We start from the raw sequence: 20338 nt of genomic DNA on the forward strand, positions 1-20338 counted from the left end.
ATCGACCGTTGGTAATTTATTACGATGCGATGAGAGAGCCATTGAAACCACAGATGGTAATTGAAGTACCATCTCCTTTCCCGTATAAGGACAACAAAACAGTACCGTGGAAATATGATGTTAATATCGTTACACCGGAAGTTGAAAAGTCCAAAGCCATAACTGAAGATGTTGGGGAGGTAGGTCATTTTACTCGAAGTGGACGATGCTATTCTAAAGAAGTTGAACCGGTAAAGAAAAGTAGCGACTCGAAGCAAAAAGGGAAAGCAGTGATGCACGAGGTCGAAGTCGAGCAAGAAATTCCACCCGTGCAAGAAACTAAAAAGCCTGTGAATGAGGAAGAAGCTCAAGAATTCTTGAAATTTATTAAGCACAGCGAATATAGTATGGTGGAACAATTGAGCAAGCAGCCAGCACGAATCTCAGTTCTATCTCTACTATTAAATTCAGAGCCACACCGGAACGCTTTATTGAAGGTGTTAAATCAAGCTTACGTGGCCAACAACACATCTGTCGAAAAGCTTGATAGGTGGGTAAATAATCTGAATGCAGACAACTTCATCTCTTTTAGTGATGATGAGATACCGCTAAATGGTAGAGGTTCGGTGAAAGCGCTGCATATCACGACCCGCTGCAAGGGCTACATGATACCGAACGTACTCATCGATAATGGGTCAGCGTTAAATGTTATGCCATTGGCTACACTTTCCAGAATACCGATGGATTTGTCCTACTTAAAGCCCTGTCATTCCACGGTAAGGGCATTCGACGGAACGAGGCGCGAAGTCATGGGAAAGATCGAAATCCCTTTAGAAGTGGGCCCCTACATCTATGAGGTCGAATTCCAAGTCATGGACATTACACCCTCTTATAACTGCCTTTTGGGAAGACCTTGGATTCATTCTGCTGGAGCAGTCCCATCATCCCTCCATCAAAAGGTGAAATTCATCATGGATGGCTGTTTGGTCACAGTCGAGGGCGAAGAAGACATCGTCGCATCTATCTCTGCTGATGCGCCATACCTGGAAGTAAGCAAGGGCGCAGTGGAATGTTCCTTTCGATCCCTTGAATTCATCAATGCCATTTTGTCGCTGAGGGAAATAGAATTCCGATGCCAAAACTGTCGAGAAATACCAGAATGGGTGTCAAGTTGACCGTAGGAAGGGGAGATCGTGCGAGAAGAGGTTTAGGGAGACATCTGCAAGGAATAGTGAGGGCTTTAAAGCCAGTGCACCACAAGGCCCGATACGGTTTGGGGTTCCAGCCTGACATGCGCCAAAGAAAGAGACAGTGGAAGAAGGATCAAGAGAGAAGAATTGCAAGAACTTTGGGCCGAGAACCAGAATGGGAACCAATAGAGTACCCTCCTTTGTCAAAAACATTTACATCTGCGGGAATGATGTACCCTGGACAAGATGATCCACGAAACATGCTGGGATTAATTGAAAGGGATTTTCAGAATGTCAGTATAAATGTCATTGACAAAGAAGCTGGTGCAAGTAAAGATGTCTCGAGGATACGCCATTACCCTCCTGGTTTCATGTTGAACAATTGGATTGCTGAGAAGCTTCTTGTAGTTTATAAGCCTTCAGAGTAATGCTAAACATCAACCTTCTATTGTGTCCTTAGATATAATAGAATTCTTTTGTAAGAGTTTGCATTCGCTCTTTATCATTTAAATGAATATCAATGAAGATGCATTTTGTCACGATTTTTCGCATTATCACTAATTTCATAATCATTTTCTCATTTCATAGCCCATCCTTACATTTGCCTCATTGCCATGACATAACATTTGTTTGTTGTTTCCAATACTTGGATGCCCCCCTATAGCTTCCTTTTCCATTCAACTTTCAGGTGCTCAGATATTGACGACATGAATAAGCCCGTTACGAATCTTGAAATTGATTTTGATAAGGCTGTTTGCTTAGGAGAATTTGAAGCCGAAGAAAATGCTGAAGATTATGTCTCGTCTCCTGAATTGTTAAGAATGGTGGAACAAGAGGATAAACAGGTTCTGCCTCATGAAGAATCTGTGGAAACAATAAATTTGGGCACTGAAGAGAGGAAACAAGAAGTGAAGATTGGGACTTTTATTTCAGAAAGTACCAGGCATAGTTTGATCACTTTACTCCGCGAATACAAAGATGTTTTCGCGTGGTCATACCAGGACATGCCAGGGCTAGATGAAGATTTAGTGGTCCATAAGCTCCCATTAAAGCCAGAATGCAAGCCCATCCAGCAAAAATTAAGATGGATGAGGCCCGAAATGCTCTTGAAAATAAAAGAGGAAGTCAAGAAGCAATTTGACGCTGGCTTCCTACAAGCCTCCAAATATCCAGAATGGGTGGCTAACATAGTCCCGGTACCAAAGAAAGATGGAAAAGTACGAATGTGCGTGGATTACCGTGACCTGAATCGAGCAAGCCCAAAAGATAATTTTCCCTTGCCACATATTGACCGTTGGTGGACAACACAGCAAAACATTCATTGTTTTCTTTCATGGATGGTTTCTCGGGGTATAATCAGATCAAGATGGCCCCTGAGGATTTGGAGAAAACTACCTTCATAACAATGTGGGGAACGTTCTGCTACAAGGTGATGCCATTCGGGTTAAAGAATGCTGGGGCAACATATCAGAGGGCTATGGTGACATTATTCCATGACATGATGCATAAGGAAATAGAGGTCTACGTCGATGATATGATTGCTAAATCTCGAGGAGAAGAAGAGCATGTAATGAACCTCAAGAAGTTGTTCGAAAGGCTGAGAAAGTTTCAGCTAAAGCTTAATCCAGCCAAATGTACATTCGGGGCTACCTCGGGAAAGTTGCTAGGCTTCATTGTCAGTGAAAGAGGTATCGAAGTTGATCCAGATAAAATAAAAGCCATCCAAGAATTACCACCTCCGCGCACGCAAAAGGAAGTTAGAGGATTTTTAGGGAGATTAAATTACATCGCCCGATTTATAGCTCAACTTACCAACCAATGCGACCCAATCTTTCGGCTTCTTCGAAAACATAACCCGGGAGAATGGAACGAGGAATGCCAAGTGACCTTTGATAAGATAAAACAATATTTGTCCAGTCCTCCAGTGCTAGTACCGCCAACTCCGGGAAGACCATTAATTTTGTATCTGACAGTATTCGAAAGTTCAATGGGTTGCGTACTGGGACAACATGACGAGTTAGGAAAGAAAGAAAAGGCGATCTACTACCTCAGCAAAAAATTCACTGAATATGAGGCAAAATATTCGTCCATTGAGAAATATTGTTGCGCTCTGGTTTGGGTAGCTCGGAGACTTAGACAATATATGTTGTATCACACGACATGGCTAATTTCAAAGCTGGACCCAATAAAATACATGATGGAATCGCCGGCACTATCAGGAAGAATGGCACGATGGCAGATCCTCCTTTCGGAATATGACATTGCCTATGTAAGTCAGAAGTCGATAAAAGGGAGTGCAATAGCTGACTTCTTAGTAACTTGAACGACAAAGGAATATGAGCCTTTAAGATTTGATTTCCCATACGAAGACTTAATGTGCATCACAGAAATAGAATCCGAGTCATCAAAAGAGAAGTCATGGAAGATGTGCTTTGATGGTGCGTCAAATGCTTTAGGGCATGGAATTGGAGCAATCCTGGTATCACCAGACGGGAACCATTATCCGTTCACTGCAAGATTGAACTTCTTCTGTACCAATAATATCGCAGAATATGAGGCCTGTATCATGGGGCTTCGGGCAGCTATCGAACGAAACATCGAGATCTTGGAGGTGTACGGGGACTCAGCCCTAGTGATTTACCAAATCCGTGGAGAATGGGAAGTGAGGGACTCAAAATTGATTAAGTACAGCGATTTAGTGGCTGGATTGATCAAGGAATTCAAAGAAATAACTTTTCATTACTTCTCACGAGAAGAGAACCAACTGGCTGATGCCCTAGCCACTTTGGCTTCAATGTTCAAAGCAAGTAGAGAAGCAGAAATAATGCCCCTCAAAATGAGCATATACGAGGTCCCTGCACACTGTTGTAGCATTGAGAAAGAAGTAGACGGACGGCCTTGGTTCCATGATATCTTAGATTATACCAAGAATCAAAGGTATCCCGAACAAGCGAATGAGAACGATAAAAGAACAATTAGAAGAATGGCAGCGGTATTTGTTCTTGATGGGGATATCCTGTATAAAAGAGGAAAGGATCAGATGCTTTTGAGATGTGTGGATGATGTTGAAGCCAGAAAAATACTTGAAGAGGTCCATGAGGGAATTTGCGGAACGCATGCCAATGGTTTCAATATGGCCAGAAAGATCATGAGACTCGGTTATTATTGGCTGACAATGGAAAGTGACTGCATCAATTTTGCCAGAAAATGCCACAAATGTCAAATCTACAGCGATAAAATTCATGTAGCCCCTTCACCCCTTCATGTTATGACTTCTCCGTGGCCTTTTTCTATGTGGGGCATGGATGTCATAGGGCCAATTTCTCCAAAAGCTTCAAATGGACATCGATTCATTTTTGTGGTTATTGATTACTTCACAAAATGGATTGAAGCCGCTTCGTTTGCCAATGTGACGAAGACTGCAGTGTGTAAGTTTTTGAAAAAGGAAATCATTTGCCGATATGGTTTGCCTGAAAGAATCATCTCAGATAATGCCACGAATCTGAACAATAAGATGATGAAAGAAGTGTGCGAGCAGTTCCAAATAAAGCATCATAATTCCTCGCCCTATCGCCCAAAGATGAACAGGGCTGTTGAAGCAGCTAACAAGAACATTAAGAGGATCATTGGGAAAATGACTGAGACATATAAAGATTGGCACGAGAAACTTCCATTTGCTTTGTTTGCATATCGCACATCTGTGCGAACATCTACGGGAGCAACTCCTTTCTCTCTAGTCTATGGAATGGAAGCTGTGCTACCTATCGAGGTTGAGATCCCCTCTCTGCGAGTATTGATGGAATCAAAGTTAGAAGAAGCAGAATGGGTTCGAGCTCGATATGATCAGTTGAACCTCATTGAAGAAAAACGTCTAAGGGCAATTTGTCATGGGCAAATGTACCAAAAGAGAATGATCGCAGCCCATGACAAGAAGGTACGACCAAGAGAGTTCCATGAAGGAGAACTCGTTCTGAGAAAGATTCTCCCAATACAAAAAGACCTGCGAGGAAAATGGGCACCAAATTGGGAAGGACCATACGTTGTAAAAAAGGCATTCTCAGGAGGAGCTTTAATCCTTACGGAGATGGATGGAAAGGAGTTACCGAATCCGGTGAATTCAGATGCGGTGAAGAAATATTATGCTTAAGATGAAAACCCGAAAAGGGCATCTTTAAAAAAAAAAAAGGGATCAGGGCGAAAACCCGAAAAGGGCGTCTTGATTAGTACAAGAAGATTAGGATGAAAACCCGAGAGGGCGTCCTAATGAAACAAACCTGGCGGTCGAACGATAGGTCAAGTAGTGAGACTACAGTATTTGAAGCACTTCTGAAAGCTCGAAATTTTCTACGCAAGAAGCTATTCTCGAAAAGATTATTGATTGAGGAACGTGGAAGAGTTCATGTGTTGAATATCTAGAGCATTTGTATCCGTTGAATACGACCTTTTCTTTCTTTTTGACATTTTTACTCTCATTGGTTAACTTTCTTTGTTTGCCACATTTGAAATAAAGGAATATGAGATATCCTTTTTGTCCATACCTGACCATTTTCATGCATCTCATTATGTGTTTATTTAATGATAAATAGTGAAAGGACATACTCTAAACAAAAGAAATGTCAAGCATTACTCGGATAAGAATTTGATAAGTGCAAGATCTTCAAAGCAAGAACAAAGTTTAACCAAGGGCAAAAGGGTGATATCTGAGAAACGTCGATTACTCGTAAAGCTCGAAGACAGGTATGAGGCCTGAAAAGAAGGTCGAGAATCAAAGCAATGAACACAGATCCTCAACAATCATGGCGAAAATGACATACGACCAATATGCTTAAGGAGCACTGCATAATCATGTAGGTATAAAGGCATTTAAGACAAACATGTACATATCATGATGACATCATGCATGGCATATACAGGTAATCCAGTAAAGCAAGAAATCTTGAATGAGAGTCGCATTGAATCAAAGGAAAAAAATACCCGAGTTCTACCAAAGGACTGGTTTTGGTATTTTGATGTTTAATATTCATGTTTTCCAAGGAAAATCAACTCATATTGCGAGAGATGAGTTGAGCCTCAAGACACGTTGAGGTATTTTTAATTTTTTTAAAAATCAACTCATATTGCGAGAAGTGAGTTGAGCCTCGGGGCACGCCGAGGTATTTTTAGTTTATGTTTTAAATTGACTCATATTGGAAGAAGTGAGTTAAGCCTTTTAATTTTTGTTTTTCAAAATCAACTCATATTGCTAGAGGTGAGTTGAGCCTCAGGACACGCTGAGGTAATTTCAATTTCTATTGTCAAAAAAATCAACTCATATTGCGAGAAATGAGTTGAGCCTCAGGACACGCTGAGGTAATTTCAATTTTTGTTTTTCAAAATCAACTCATATTGCTAGAGGTGAGTTGAGCCTCAGGACACGCTGAGGTAATTTCAATTTCTGTTGTCAAAAAAATCAACTCATATTGCGAGAGGTGAGTTGAGCCTCAAGACACATTGAGGTATTTTCAATTTCTGCTTTTCAAGAAAATCAACTCATATTGCGAGAGGTGAGTTGAGCCTCAAGACACATTGAGGTATTTTCAATTTTTGTTTTTCAAAATTCAACTCATATTGCGAGAAATGAGTTGAGCCTCGGGACACGCCGAGGTAATTTCAATTTCTGTTGTCAAAAAAATCAACTCATATTGCGAAAAGTGAGTTGAGCCTCAGTTCACATGTTGAGATATCTTTAGTTTTTGTTTTTAATGTCTGTTTTTAAAGAGTCAATTCATATTGCGAGAAATGAGTTGGGCTCAAGATCACATGCCAAGTAAGAATAAAGATTGAAGTTGATGAAAGACACAAAATGTGGCCTCCCTGAAGTTGCAATAGAGCAGGTCAAAGTTGCAAGTCTTGACTCCCTGAAGTTGCAGTGGAGCTGATCGAGAATATCAGATCTTGCCTTGCTAGAGTTACAGAAGAGAAGATCGCAAATTTCATCTCACAGAAGCGATAGAAGAGCAGATTAAAGCTGTAGACCTCATCTTTCTGAAGCGGCATGGAAGCAGATCAAAGTTACATATCTCATATCTTTGAAGTTACATTGAAATAGGTTGAAGCTACAAGGCATATATCAGAAGATGCAATGGACCAAGCTACAAGATACGATGGACTGGAAGAAGACTATTTGCATAAGAAGAGCACCAAAGAAGTCAAGACTCAACAAGACGGGACAAAATTGGCCTTTCTTTGTGTCTTTGCTCTATTCTCGTTACACTACAATGAGCAAAGAGGGGCAGCTGTACAGGCCAATTTTGGGCCACCCCAAAACCCAACTAACCTACCCTAACCTAAACAGCCTAGTACCCAAATAACAAGCCCAAACCAATTACAACAACCCAAAAATAAAACAAACCCAACGGGCCAACAAAAATAAACCCTAGCCCAAATAACAGCCCACTTGCTTAAGGTTTTTCAGCAGCAAACCCCTGGCACCCCAGCTCTCCATGCCACCATGTCGGCCACCATGCCCCTCAGCCTTGGCCACCACGCCCCACGCGTCTGACACTCCCACCAACTCCTCCATGTGCGCCCACTTGTTGATTTCCATCACCTGCAGAATAAGACAAAAAAAGAAAGCAAACACTAAGACAGAGGCAGACGGCAGGAAGCAATGGCAAGAAATTTAAAATATTGTATTGAAATGGCTATAAATGCCAGATCTGAATGTAATAGAGGGGGGATTTTTATGTTTTTTTTTGGAGATTTCAAAGGGAAGAATCGGTTGTATTTTGGGGGGACCCTTTTTTTTCTCTTCTCTCTTTTGATTTCAAAAGGCAGAGATTCGAACACCCAAAAATCAGTGAATCAACAAGTCAAAAATCAGAACCGGAAACCTAAGGTGGTTGTGAATCTATTCTTGTTTTGTCTTTTGTTCTATTTTCCCATATATATATACTAAAAAATATAAAAATAACAATATAATACAAACAATAAAAAAAAAGAGAAAAAAAATTGACCTTTTCGAATTTTCGGCCACCGTGCACGGTGGCCGGCGCCGGCGAGACTCCGGTGACCGGACCGGTGACCCCCCCTGGCCGGAGCTCTCCCCTTTCCCCCCTTCTCCTCTCTCCCTTCTCTCATCTTTTTTTTTTTCCTTTCAGCTGTACAAATGAGAAAAAAAGCAAAATTTTTAACTTATATAGGGGACCAAAACGGTGCGTTTTGGTCCCCCCAAGTAAATAAAACGACGTTGTTTTGGAAGCGGGTCGGGTCGACCCGACCCGCACCAGGGAGGATCCGCGTGTTTTTCTTTGGAAGGGCTAATTGCACTTCTAGCCCTTCCGCTTTTCTGGGAGTTTACAATCAAGGTTTTTTTTTATTTTTAATTTGGCCCCATGGTTTTGCCCCGAATTCATTCTGGTCCCCACGCTGCGCAGCGTTTTAATACCTGGGTTTATTGCGCTTTTGACCCTCCAAGTTGCACGCGTGTTACAATTAAGTCCCTTTTCTTTGTTTTTATTTTAAATTGGCCCCACAACTTCGATTTTATTTAAATTTTAGTCCTTTTTCTTACCTTTTCTCATTTTTAATGATATTGTATTTATAATTACCTATTACTTTATTCTTATTTTATTTTTATATCATTATATTTTATCCACTTTTTATATTGTTATTATTATATTGTTTTTATTACTATGGTTTATCTTTACTTATATATACATATATATTTTTATGTACATATAGCCTTTATATAGTTTTTTGATTACTTCATTTTAATATTATCGTTATCTTATTTTATTTTTATAATGTTTGTGTTTATGTTATTATATATGCATTCGTTATATGTGTGTTTAAGGCCATGCATTTGTATAATCATGTTATGTATATAGTTTGCATATTGCCCCATATATATATTTAAAAATTATCTTTTATGCTATTATAGACATATTTCTGGTACCATTATTATATATATATTTATGTACATACTTATGTAATATGTGAACAGTTTTTTATTATATATTATATTATTATGATCGTCTCTAATACATATTAAGTATATTTTATATATATTACGTAGGTATTTTAATGTTAATAATATATACTTATACCATTTCATGTACATATTCTTATATTGTTGATTATATTTTTTATACGCATTATTTCGTGTATGTATATGATTTTATTTAATAGTTAGTTTTGTATACTAAATTCCTACGTATATTTCTCTTGTTATTTTATATATGTATTTTTGTTGTATATGTATGTATTATATAAATGTTTTAATCTTATGTGTTTTGCACATACGTTATGTATATAAGACTTTAACACTATATTTTATATATTATTATATATTTTTAATCTTATTTGTCATATTTTTCTTTTACACTATTATATACATGTTTCTAATATTATATTGTATATTCCTAATACTATTGTTTATATATCTATATGTATATATATGTGTGTGTATGTATTTGTGTAGTGTACAAAATAGTTTTATTATTATTCTTATCATTTCTAAGGTATGCATATACTATATATGTTCTATGTATGTTGTATGGATTTTTAATATCGCTAAATATATATGTCATCTTACCCACGCATTCTTAATATTATTATTATGTGTATACATTCATTATTTTAATTTCGTGTCCAATTCTATTATTACATTATACCTTCATCTTTTCTAATATTATTGTCACCTCGATTATTTGTTTCAATATATCCCTAGCTCTTTCATTTATTGATTTTTATTTCATATTATTTTACTTTGCATTATTTCGAAAATCGTATTCTTGTTTTGCTAATTAATTTCAATAATCAAGGCAACATATCGATTTAACATTAAGTCATCGAGTTCATCGCTACGTTGGGTGAATGTCAATTGACTCGTGTTAAAGCAATATACCCTTCTCAAAAACCGGAATAAACTAAAATTTCTCGTTTTTTTCCGGATCATAACTAAACTTTACATTGAATTCGCATTTTTGAAAATTAAGACAACATGTGTTTATGAGATACCAATTTTTGGGCGTCGCGAGGGTGCTAATACCTTCCTCGCGCGTAACCGACTCCCGAACCCTATTTTTTTCTCTGGCTTTTAACGTAGACCTAAATTCAGCCTTCCTTTTGTTTTAAAAAATGAATCTAATAGGTGTCCGATCACACCTAGGAAAAAGGATCGGTGGCGACTCTCTCTTTATTTTAAAATCGAACTTCAGTTTCCAAACTTTTTCACTAGATCGCCACAATTAGCGACCGAAATCAAAATTTTTACGTCGCTACAAACACGAAAACAAACATCATTGAACTAACTCAAGCAAGTGACAAGGGATAATGAAGGACCTTGATCACTTCTCAGCCAAAACGCCGCGCCACGAGTACAGCTCGCCGTGGTGGTGGTGGGAAGCAGATGGCCATGAGGGCGAGAGCAATAACCAACACCAAGAGGAACCCGGTGAAGTCCAAACTGTTCCCTTCTTTTAATTCCGAGCAGATGACTTTCCCCATCTTCGATCAGATCAGCGTCGGTCGGCTTCTGGTTGGTTCCTGTCCCAAAAGGAGGGCTCGGAGTTAGGGGGAAATATTGAAATGCAAATTGTATTATAGATGGTAATGGGTCTACATTTCAAGTCAACTCCGATAATCAAAATTTGTAGACTCTTGGAAGACTTCAAATTCAGGTTAGGTGAGTTGTGAAATGTGGACTGACCCCTCACTATACAATTAAGGTCTAATGACATCTTCACTTTTTTAGTATTTGGGCTTCATTCCAGAAAAATAAATTGAAACAAGTCTTTTTTTTTAATTATTATCGAAAATTTCTTTTAAATTTGTAATCGGGACATACCAATTAATAAAAGTAGAAAAATATGTACGGATCTTAAAAATAATACATTATAGGTTTTAATCATATCTACTTTTTTGTACACAAAGTTTAGTACCCTTCCCAACCTATAAATAGGAGGATAATGCACTTCAGCACACTCGAACTCATGTCCTTCTGTATTAACAACAATGATCATAACAATCAAACTAAAACTCAATTGACATGAGTCTAAATAAATTAACATTAAGATTAAGCAGGCCCAACATTGGAGGTCATCTGGAGGTGCGGCAGCCTAGGGCCTAAGGCTGAAAGGGGTCTAAAATATTGTTTTTCAATTTTTAAGGGACTCCCAAATTTATTTATTTTTTATGCTTTTAAGGGCCAAATTTTTTTACCAACTTTTAAGGACTTAATTTTTTTTAACTTGTAAGGAACCTAAAACTTTATTTTATTATTTTGTCTAAAACCCAAAAATATGGGTATAAAATTAAATCTAACTCTAATTTTACAACTTGAATATATCCCTAATATTAAATTTGGGTTGAATTAGCATGTTTGGAATTATTAAAAGATAAGTTTGGTACAAACATCTCAACATCAACAAACATATGGCTAAAATAACTTTCTCCACCGTCCTTTATATTAAATCCTAGCACAATAAATATGTATACAGTTTCTTCTTCATCTCTATTATTCTAATTTGTTTTATCAGTGTAAAATTAAGGAAATTTTTTTTTGTTTACACGAATAATATTTTAGTGATTCAATCGTCATTTTTCATATTTTACTTATATAAATCATGTATAGTAAATTTAGCATAAATTAAAATTTTTTAACTATTTATTTTTCATATTGTATCTATCACTTATTGGAATTAAGAGAGTATTTTTCTTTGTCCTCTAATAACTACATTTCATTAAATTTTATCTACTTCATCTATTATATTTCATATTAGACCTACCTATAGGTTAGGCATAGTGGCGGCTTGGATTTTTCCTCCAACCCTTTTAAGTTGTATATAGTGTGAAACTAGTTTATATTCGAATGTGACGTACGAGTTAATTGTGAATATTAAAATTTTTAATATAATTATAAAATATTTTTAAAGATATTTAATTAATTTAGAATCAATTATATTAATTTTAATTAATTTTAAAAATATTTAATATTAAAATAATATAAAAATTCACCATAGTTTGAATTTTAATATATTATCATTTAAATAATATTATTAGTAATTTCTCATAGGTTATTTCTTATATATTTGTTAAATTAAAATTGTAAATATTTGATTTTTTTTAAATTTTATTTTTATCCATAAATCGTTGTTTATTCGATTGATTATAATTATTTCTTCATTTAATAAATTAAAACATTATATTGAAAATAATGAAAAAAATATTAGATTAAAAAATGAAAAAGATATTTTCTATAAGATAATTAAAATAATTTTTAAAATTTCTTTTTCAATGGGCTTACCACATATTATTAATAAGTAAAATGAAAAAAAACATTATTTGATTTCACTTATTACACATATTTTTTAAATAAAATATAATAAATTATCTTAATAAATATCCCAACAAAAAATAGTTTTTAAAATAAATATAAAATTTTTATCTTTTAAAATTACTTTTTGTATTCTAAAATAAACAAAATTGAAATAATTTTAAAATAAGAATGATCTCCTCACATCAATTATCTAATATTTTAATATATTACAAATTACAAAAATTACAAAAATTATATATCAATGACATGGAAAAAATTATTGAAATATCATTAAATAATTAGAAAAGAACTATGAATAATGTGGTGCGAAGGGTTTATAAAATAATTTCTGATATTGTAGACATTCATTAATAATTTTAAAAACAAATTTATTAGTAACTTTTTTATTTTTATGAATTTTAAAAATTTAATTTCTTAACCTATTAAAATTTCTATTTTTAACTTGTTAGAATAAATTATATTAATTTAACTTATGTGTTATATGAGATTTAATTATTAATGTCCTATTTTATAATTATTTAATTGGATTAATTTTGATTATGTTTGTGATAAAATTTTATGTTTGGATGCCCATATTAACTTATCTCTATTCATACTTATTTTTCATAGTTTTAGTCAAGTATGTTTATATGTAAGTATTTCAGTTTTGATTAGTGATCTCTTGGTCATTAATATATAAAAAGTGTTTGAATTTAAGATTGGCGGATTGAGTTTTAATTCGATTGGCATGTTCATTGTTATCAATGTAGGAAGATGTAGCTTCGTGTGCATTGAAGTAGGGGTGTGCAAAATTCGGGTAAAACCGAAAAATTCGGTTAACCGACAGAATTCGGTTAATCGGTCGGTTAACCAAATTAATTCGGTTGGGGGTCGGTTAAATTTTTTTGAGTTTTCGGTTAAAGGTTAATTCGGTTCGAAACCGGTCGGTTAACCCAAAAAAATTAATAAAAAAATTATAATATATAAATAGCCCACTATTCAATCAAACCCAATCCAACATAAACCCAAATACCCAATCTAATATATATTAACTCAAGTACCCAACCCAACCCAATTACCCAACCCAATCATAAAAATGACAAATAATTTAATAAATAAAAATAAAAATTTAAAACTAAAAATAAAAATAAAAAATATATAATTTTATACAAATAATTCGGTTAATTCAGTTAATTTGGGTAATTCAGGTAATTCGGTTAATTCGATTAATTTGGTTAATTCGGTTAATTTTATACTTATTTTAACCAAAAATAAAAAAACATATAATTTTCGGTTAACCGACCGAATTAACCGAAAAATTTTTAGTTCGGTTAATTTTTTTGAAAAAATTTCGGTTCGGTTAACGGTTAAATATTCTGAAAGGTCGGTTAATTCGGTTAATGTTATTTCGGGTCGGTTAACCGATTGAACACCCTTGCATTGAAGCGTATTATCCTTTTATTTATGGGTTGAGGAGGAACTATGAGTAGTGTAGAAGGCCCATTTCGCCCGGGCCTGTACTAGAACCAAACGAGAAATAAAACAAAAATATTAAATGTCCATTTTACAACCAGTTCAAGCCCAATCCCAAAAATACTAAACCCTAGCCCAAATTTTCAGCCCAAGAACTTAAAATTTTTCAACAAAAAGGAGAAAACCCTAGGCAAGCTGCCGCTCGTGCCCACGCCTCCCTTGCGCGCCAGACGCCACCACCCCGCAACGTGCGCCGCTCCACCACGCCACGTTAGTGGCGTGCTCGCCCACGCACCTACAAACATGTAGAAAATCGGTTGTAAAAAGGCTTTTATAGCCTTTGAAAATCAATTGTAAGGGGAATTTTTTTTGACGAATACATTGAGTACAAAAGCAATACAATAATACTTTTTTACTACAAAAAACAAGCTCAATAGTTTAAGAATAGCAGGCAAGGAGCAAGATCTAAAGGCCAACGGTATTTTTTTCTTTTATTTTATTTTCTTCATTTTTTTCCTTTCGAATCATATATATATAGCTATTTCTTTTTTTTTCCTTTTTTTGGAAAAAAAAACTTACTTTTTTGAAAGTCCGGCGTGTGGTGGTCCGTTGCCGGAGTCTTGGCCGGAGGATGAGAGGTTGGAGAGAAGTTGAAGAGAGGGTTTGAGGTTTTTTTAAAAAATAAAGGCTCAAATGATTTTTTTTGGACAAAATATTGGCTTATATAGTAATACCAAAACGACGTCGTTTTGGCTTAGAGCGATAAGCATCAAAACGGCGCCGTTGGCTTGACCGCGTGGAAACTGACCCGACTCGGGGAGGATTCGCGTGTTTTCACTCTGATGGGAAATTTGCGCGCTAGACCCTCCCTCTTTTCCTGACTCCTCAAATCAGTTTATTTTATTTTAAAATGTGGCCCTGAAATCTTGATGTTGTTTCGATTTAGTCCTTCGGCCATTTAAATGTAGATCTTGGAGCGGCGTCATTTTGGTGGAAGGGCATAATTTCCCAATTGGTCCCTACAATGTGGCGCGCATTCGAATTGGGTCCCTAGATTGACCCCATTCTTTTACTATTTTAAATTTGGCCACCAGGATCTCATCTAAACTTCATTTTAGTCCTTATGCACACATTTCTTTGAGATTTTACCCCTGTTTTTTCATTTTTGGTTCTGATTTAGTCTCTTTTTTTATTGGTTATTTATTTATCTATTTCGATATTTCATATATATTTTAAAATTATTTCATTCGTTTTTTATTATTATTTACATTAAAATGGTTTCACTACAAGTTATTATATTGTTTTTTTTGTATATTTATTAGTTAATTTAAACTATTTTCATGTATTATTTTTTTTACGTATTATTTATTTTTAAAAGTTGTTTTATGATTATTTATTTTAAGATCTTGTACTTTATTGTTTCACACTTTATATATATTATTCATTTCAAACTTAGTAAATTTAAATTTATATATTAGTTTAAGCTGCTTTTAATTTTTTTCCCCTTTTTTAAAATCATTGCACATTATTATTGCATTTTAAAATCGTTTTGCATATTGATTATTTTAAATTATCTTATATTTATTGCTATTTATAGTAATTATTTTAAATTTGTTTTGTTATATATTACCTATTTTCATCTTGCTTACAATAGTTTTTTTTACTTTTATCTGTTTTTATTTCGTTGTTTTAAACCTTTATTTTTTTACTCTTTTCATTATTTATTCTAATCTTTTTCATATCCTCTTTTATCCTTTATTTTGTTAGATATATCATTTTGTGGCATCTCCATCGATTGTAAATGTTTAGATTATATATTATGTGTTTATTGTGATCACGGGTATTAGAGTTCTTTATTAGTTATTTGTGATTCAATGTTGTGGGATTTTGTTTATAGATTATCACTTTGCGTTGTACACTATTATTCCATCGTATTTTATTCATCTAACTTACTGTGTTCCAATTTTCCTCGTTGAGTTTGAGTAACTGAGTACCATTTTCAATCAAAACGTGCAAGTTCCAAATAAAAGCTTATTTTCAGGAATTCAAAGTGTTGTGTCCTAACTCACTGGATATAGCTCTTTGTATCTTGAGATAATGATTTCTAAAAAATAAAAGCAATATTCTATGTTTGGAATTTTGAGAAATTGTGCCCTAACTTACTGGGTTCCAATTTTTTCTCAATTGACTCAAATAATTGAATATCCTTTTAAACTTCACTGCATGAGTTTTAAAAAGACAAGCTTAGTTTCGAAAATGTGAAATGTTGCATCCTAACTCACTGGGTATGACGTTTTATTTCTTCGAAATAAGAGGGTCTTAGCATCCAATTTAATTTGTTCAAGTGTTCTTTTTAAATAAAAGGTCCATATTCTAAAGTCTTTTCAAATTTTCGACATTAGAACATTAATTGCTCAGTTAGGTACCAATTTTAAGCGTTACGAGAGTGCTAACCCTTCCTCGTGCATAAACGACTCCCGAACCTTTTTTCTCAAATTTCGTAGATCAAAATCATTATTTTAATAAATTAAAATGTTTTATTAAAATGATCAATCTCAAGGTGAGCCAATCACACCTCGAAAAAAGATCGGTGGCGACTCCATTTTGTTTTTAAAGTCGATCCCCATGGCATAAGGGGCATGATGACTTGATGTTATCCTCACCTTCATCTGGCATATCTCCAGTAGTCTGCTCAATGTTCCAAACTCAATGATGACAACTAAACATGAGGGTTGCGCTTGTTGCGGAACTAAAGCTATAACGAAATTGTTTAAAAAAAAGATTTATTATATTTATTAATACCTACAATCATTTTGTGCATCACACGGATAAGAAAACTAATATATTATATGTTACAAGGTTTTAAGACTAAAGCTAACATGGACAACCTATTTTAATGACATATGGTATATTTATTCTGTTGAAATGTGACAACTTCATTCTTTATATATAACATTTTTTTTAAATTAATAAAAGATAATATAAAATTATAATTCATCATTTTATATTTTTAAATTAATAGAAAATAATCTTAAAATTATAGTAAATATATTAATCTACTTTATCATTCTACTTTTGTTTGCCAAACACTTGATTTTTTTTATAACTATTCAACCGTAATCGTTTATTAAAAATTTTAAAAATTCAATATATATTTATACATTAAACTAAATATATTTCTAAATATAAAAATTAATTTATTACTAAATAAAGTTTAAATAATAAAACATAAAATTTTAAAATTAAATTTTTAAAAATCAAATGACAAATTCATAGAAAATAAAACTTAAGTTATTTTTTGTACTAATTGGTTTCCACAGTATTTTAAAGAGTCCAAACTGAGAATTATTATTTTTTACTTTTTTTTCCTCAAAATAAAAAAAAATATAAAAATTACCAACTAATTAAAAAGATTTCTGAAATATACTAAATTATATGGGGGATAAATATCAAATTTATATATAAACTTTGGTTCTGTATGCAATTTGATACATGAACTTTGATTTGGTGCAATCATATACATGAAAATTGAATTGTGGTTCATATGTATATAAGATACTTTGATTTTGATTCAATTATATACATTTAAAGAAATGAATGCATACATTTATTTTTATATTAAATGTCGACACCATTTTTTTGGACAAAACGGGGTCGACTTGGATTTAAAAAAAAGAATGAAAACGGGAGTCGCCACCAATCTTTTTTGATGAGGTGTGATCGGGTCACCTCGTAAAACGGTTGTTTTTAATAAACGATTTAGATTTTATTAAAACAACGATTTTTATCTACGAAATTCAGAAAAATGGGTTCGGGAGTCGGTTACGCACGAGGAAGGATTAGCACCCTCGATGCGCCCAAAACTGGTACCTAGTTAATTAGTTAGTGTCTTAATGTCGAAAATTAAAAACTCGAAAAGAATTTTAAAAATATGATCCCTCCTTATATCGTGTTATTTTAAAGATACTCGAATAAATCAAAATGGAAAATGCCTCCTTATCTCGAAGTAACAAGATGTTACATCCAGTAAGTTAGGACACGACACCTCATGTTTTTTAGAGTAAACTTGCCTTTCATTTTCTTTATTTAAACCTCATTTATTTTAATTTTAAAAGGATATTCGATTACTTAGAATCAACGAGAAAAATCGAAGCTCAGTAAGTTAGGGCACGATTTTCTCGAATTTTCTAAATACGGAATATTGCCTTTACTTTCGAAAAATCCTCATATCGAGAAAACCACGTGTCATATCCAATGCGTTAGGACACAACATATTGAAATCCCGATAATGAGTTTTTATTTATGTTTTTTATTAAAGAGCATTCTCGAGCATTTAGATTCAACAGAAAATTAGAACCCAGCACGTTAAGGCCCAATTCTCTCGAAGATCCCAAGTATCGAGTATTGCCTTTATTTCCAAAATTTTCCTTTTTTACGAATTTGGGTAAAAATTGATGTGACGGAATAACAATTACGATAATGCGAGCAAAAATAAAACGAGCAAAAATAACAAAAATAAATATATAAAAAAATCAATTATATACAATAACAAGTAAATAAACAAAATAAAAAAACGAAAACATTTTAAAAATAATAATGGACACATAAATAAATAAATAAACATAAAGTAAAACAATAATAATAATAAAGAAATGAATAAAATTATAAACATTTTAAAAATGTATGTATGAATTTTAAAAAATTTAATATGAAAACATAATTATATATATATAAAGAACATGCGCATGTGTGTATATATATTACATAAAGACAAAAAAAGATATAAATATGTATATTATAAAAATAAAATAACGTAAGTGTGTACATACATTTATAAGTATATGAATTAAAATATGTAAATATATAAGTATATATATATGCATGTAGAAAATACGAAATCTAAAAATATATATTTAAAATAAATAAAGAATATGTACATGTATATAAATTATAAAAAGAATATGTATGTGCATATATAATGACTTAAATTAAATAATACAAATAAAAAGAAAGATATTAGGTAAATAATAAATATATATATAACTTAAAATAAATAATAGAGGAACTCCCCTTTTCTAAAAAAAAATAATTAAATGAACTAAAGGATGAAATTAAAATCAAATCAAAATCCGGGGGTCCAAACTGTAAATATATGAAATATGTGGTAAAGGGACTGAAATAAAAGGCGCTGAGGACATGGGGGACCTTTAGGGAGATATTCCCCATCCCAAAACGCAGTAAGAGTCTGCGCATGGTCCAAGGACCAGATTGAAACAGACGCCATATTTGCAGCCCAAATCTAAAAGAAATAAAGAGTTATATTGCACCTCCACGCAAGATGGAGGGACTAAATGCATAAATTACCCATTAGGGCAAAGCATGCGCAGATCTCCCCCTCAAACGGCGCCATTTTAATGTCTTTATTACTTAAACAAGAAAAATAAAATTTGAAACCCTCATTTGCAGCCCCTGTTACAAAAAGAAAAAAAATGGAATCCTCTTCAGCCCCCTCCCACTATCCGGCCATAGGGCCACTGCTTGCGCCGCCGGGACCAAAGGCCGACGACGAAGAACATAGGCTTTTCAGCCCTTGTTTCGCGGCGTACCCGAGAGTCGGGCTTCCAACCCGAGGGACCGAAGGAGCACTAGACCCACCTTAAGACCCGATTCCGACGACGGCGAAAAGATACCCGCCGACGGAGCCACCGGTGATCCAGGTACGTTCCTTCCCGTCTCTTTTTTTGTATTTATTTAATATGCGAAAATAAAATTAAAAAAATCAAACAGAAAAAGGAAAGAAAAAAGATGAAATTTTAACCTTTGAAAATCGGTGTTCTGTTTCTTTTTTATTATTAATGTTTTGTCGAAAGCCCCCCCCCAAAGAAGCCAATATAAAGAAATTGGAATGGCTTTTTATAGCTGAGATTACAACGCTCCATCTCTATTGTTTTTTTGTTTTTTTGCGATTTGTTTTCTTCTCTATACTGCGTGTTTATTGCTTTTTGCAGGTGGTGTTGGTGGTGGGAGTGTCAGACGGTATGGGCGTCGTGGGGGCGAGGGCGCGCATGCGATGCTGGGGGGCAGACGAGGCTGAGCGGCGCACATGGGCATAGGGCTGCTGGCGGCTGAAAAGAGTTAAGGAGGCTAGGGTTTATTTTTGCTGAATGTTAAGATAGGTGGGCTAGGGTTTCTTAATTTCTGGGCCTGGGTATTTTATTTTCTGATTTAGGCCATATTGGTCTGCTTTAATGGACTGTGGCATTTTATTTATTTTATTTTATTTTTGACACTAGGCCCGGCAAATTTGGGCTTCTACAGTTGCCCCTCTTTGCTCGTTTTCGTGTAATGAGAACAGAGCAAAGACTAAGAAAGACCAAATTTGCCTGGTCTCGCCGAG

At 34.1% G+C, this 20338-nt stretch overlaps 1 pseudogene; it reads left to right on the forward strand.

The window, feature by feature from the left end:
- Positions 1–1984: 1984 nt before the first annotated feature.
- Positions 1985–5316, forward strand: LOC121204920 (uncharacterized; annotated as a pseudogene).
- Positions 5317–20338: the final 15022 nt, after the last annotated feature.

This window comes from Gossypium hirsutum, chromosome A08, assembly GCF_007990345.1.
Source record: "Gossypium hirsutum isolate 1008001.06 chromosome A08, Gossypium_hirsutum_v2.1, whole genome shotgun sequence".
NCBI lineage: Eukaryota > Viridiplantae > Streptophyta > Magnoliopsida > Malvales > Malvaceae > Gossypium > Gossypium hirsutum.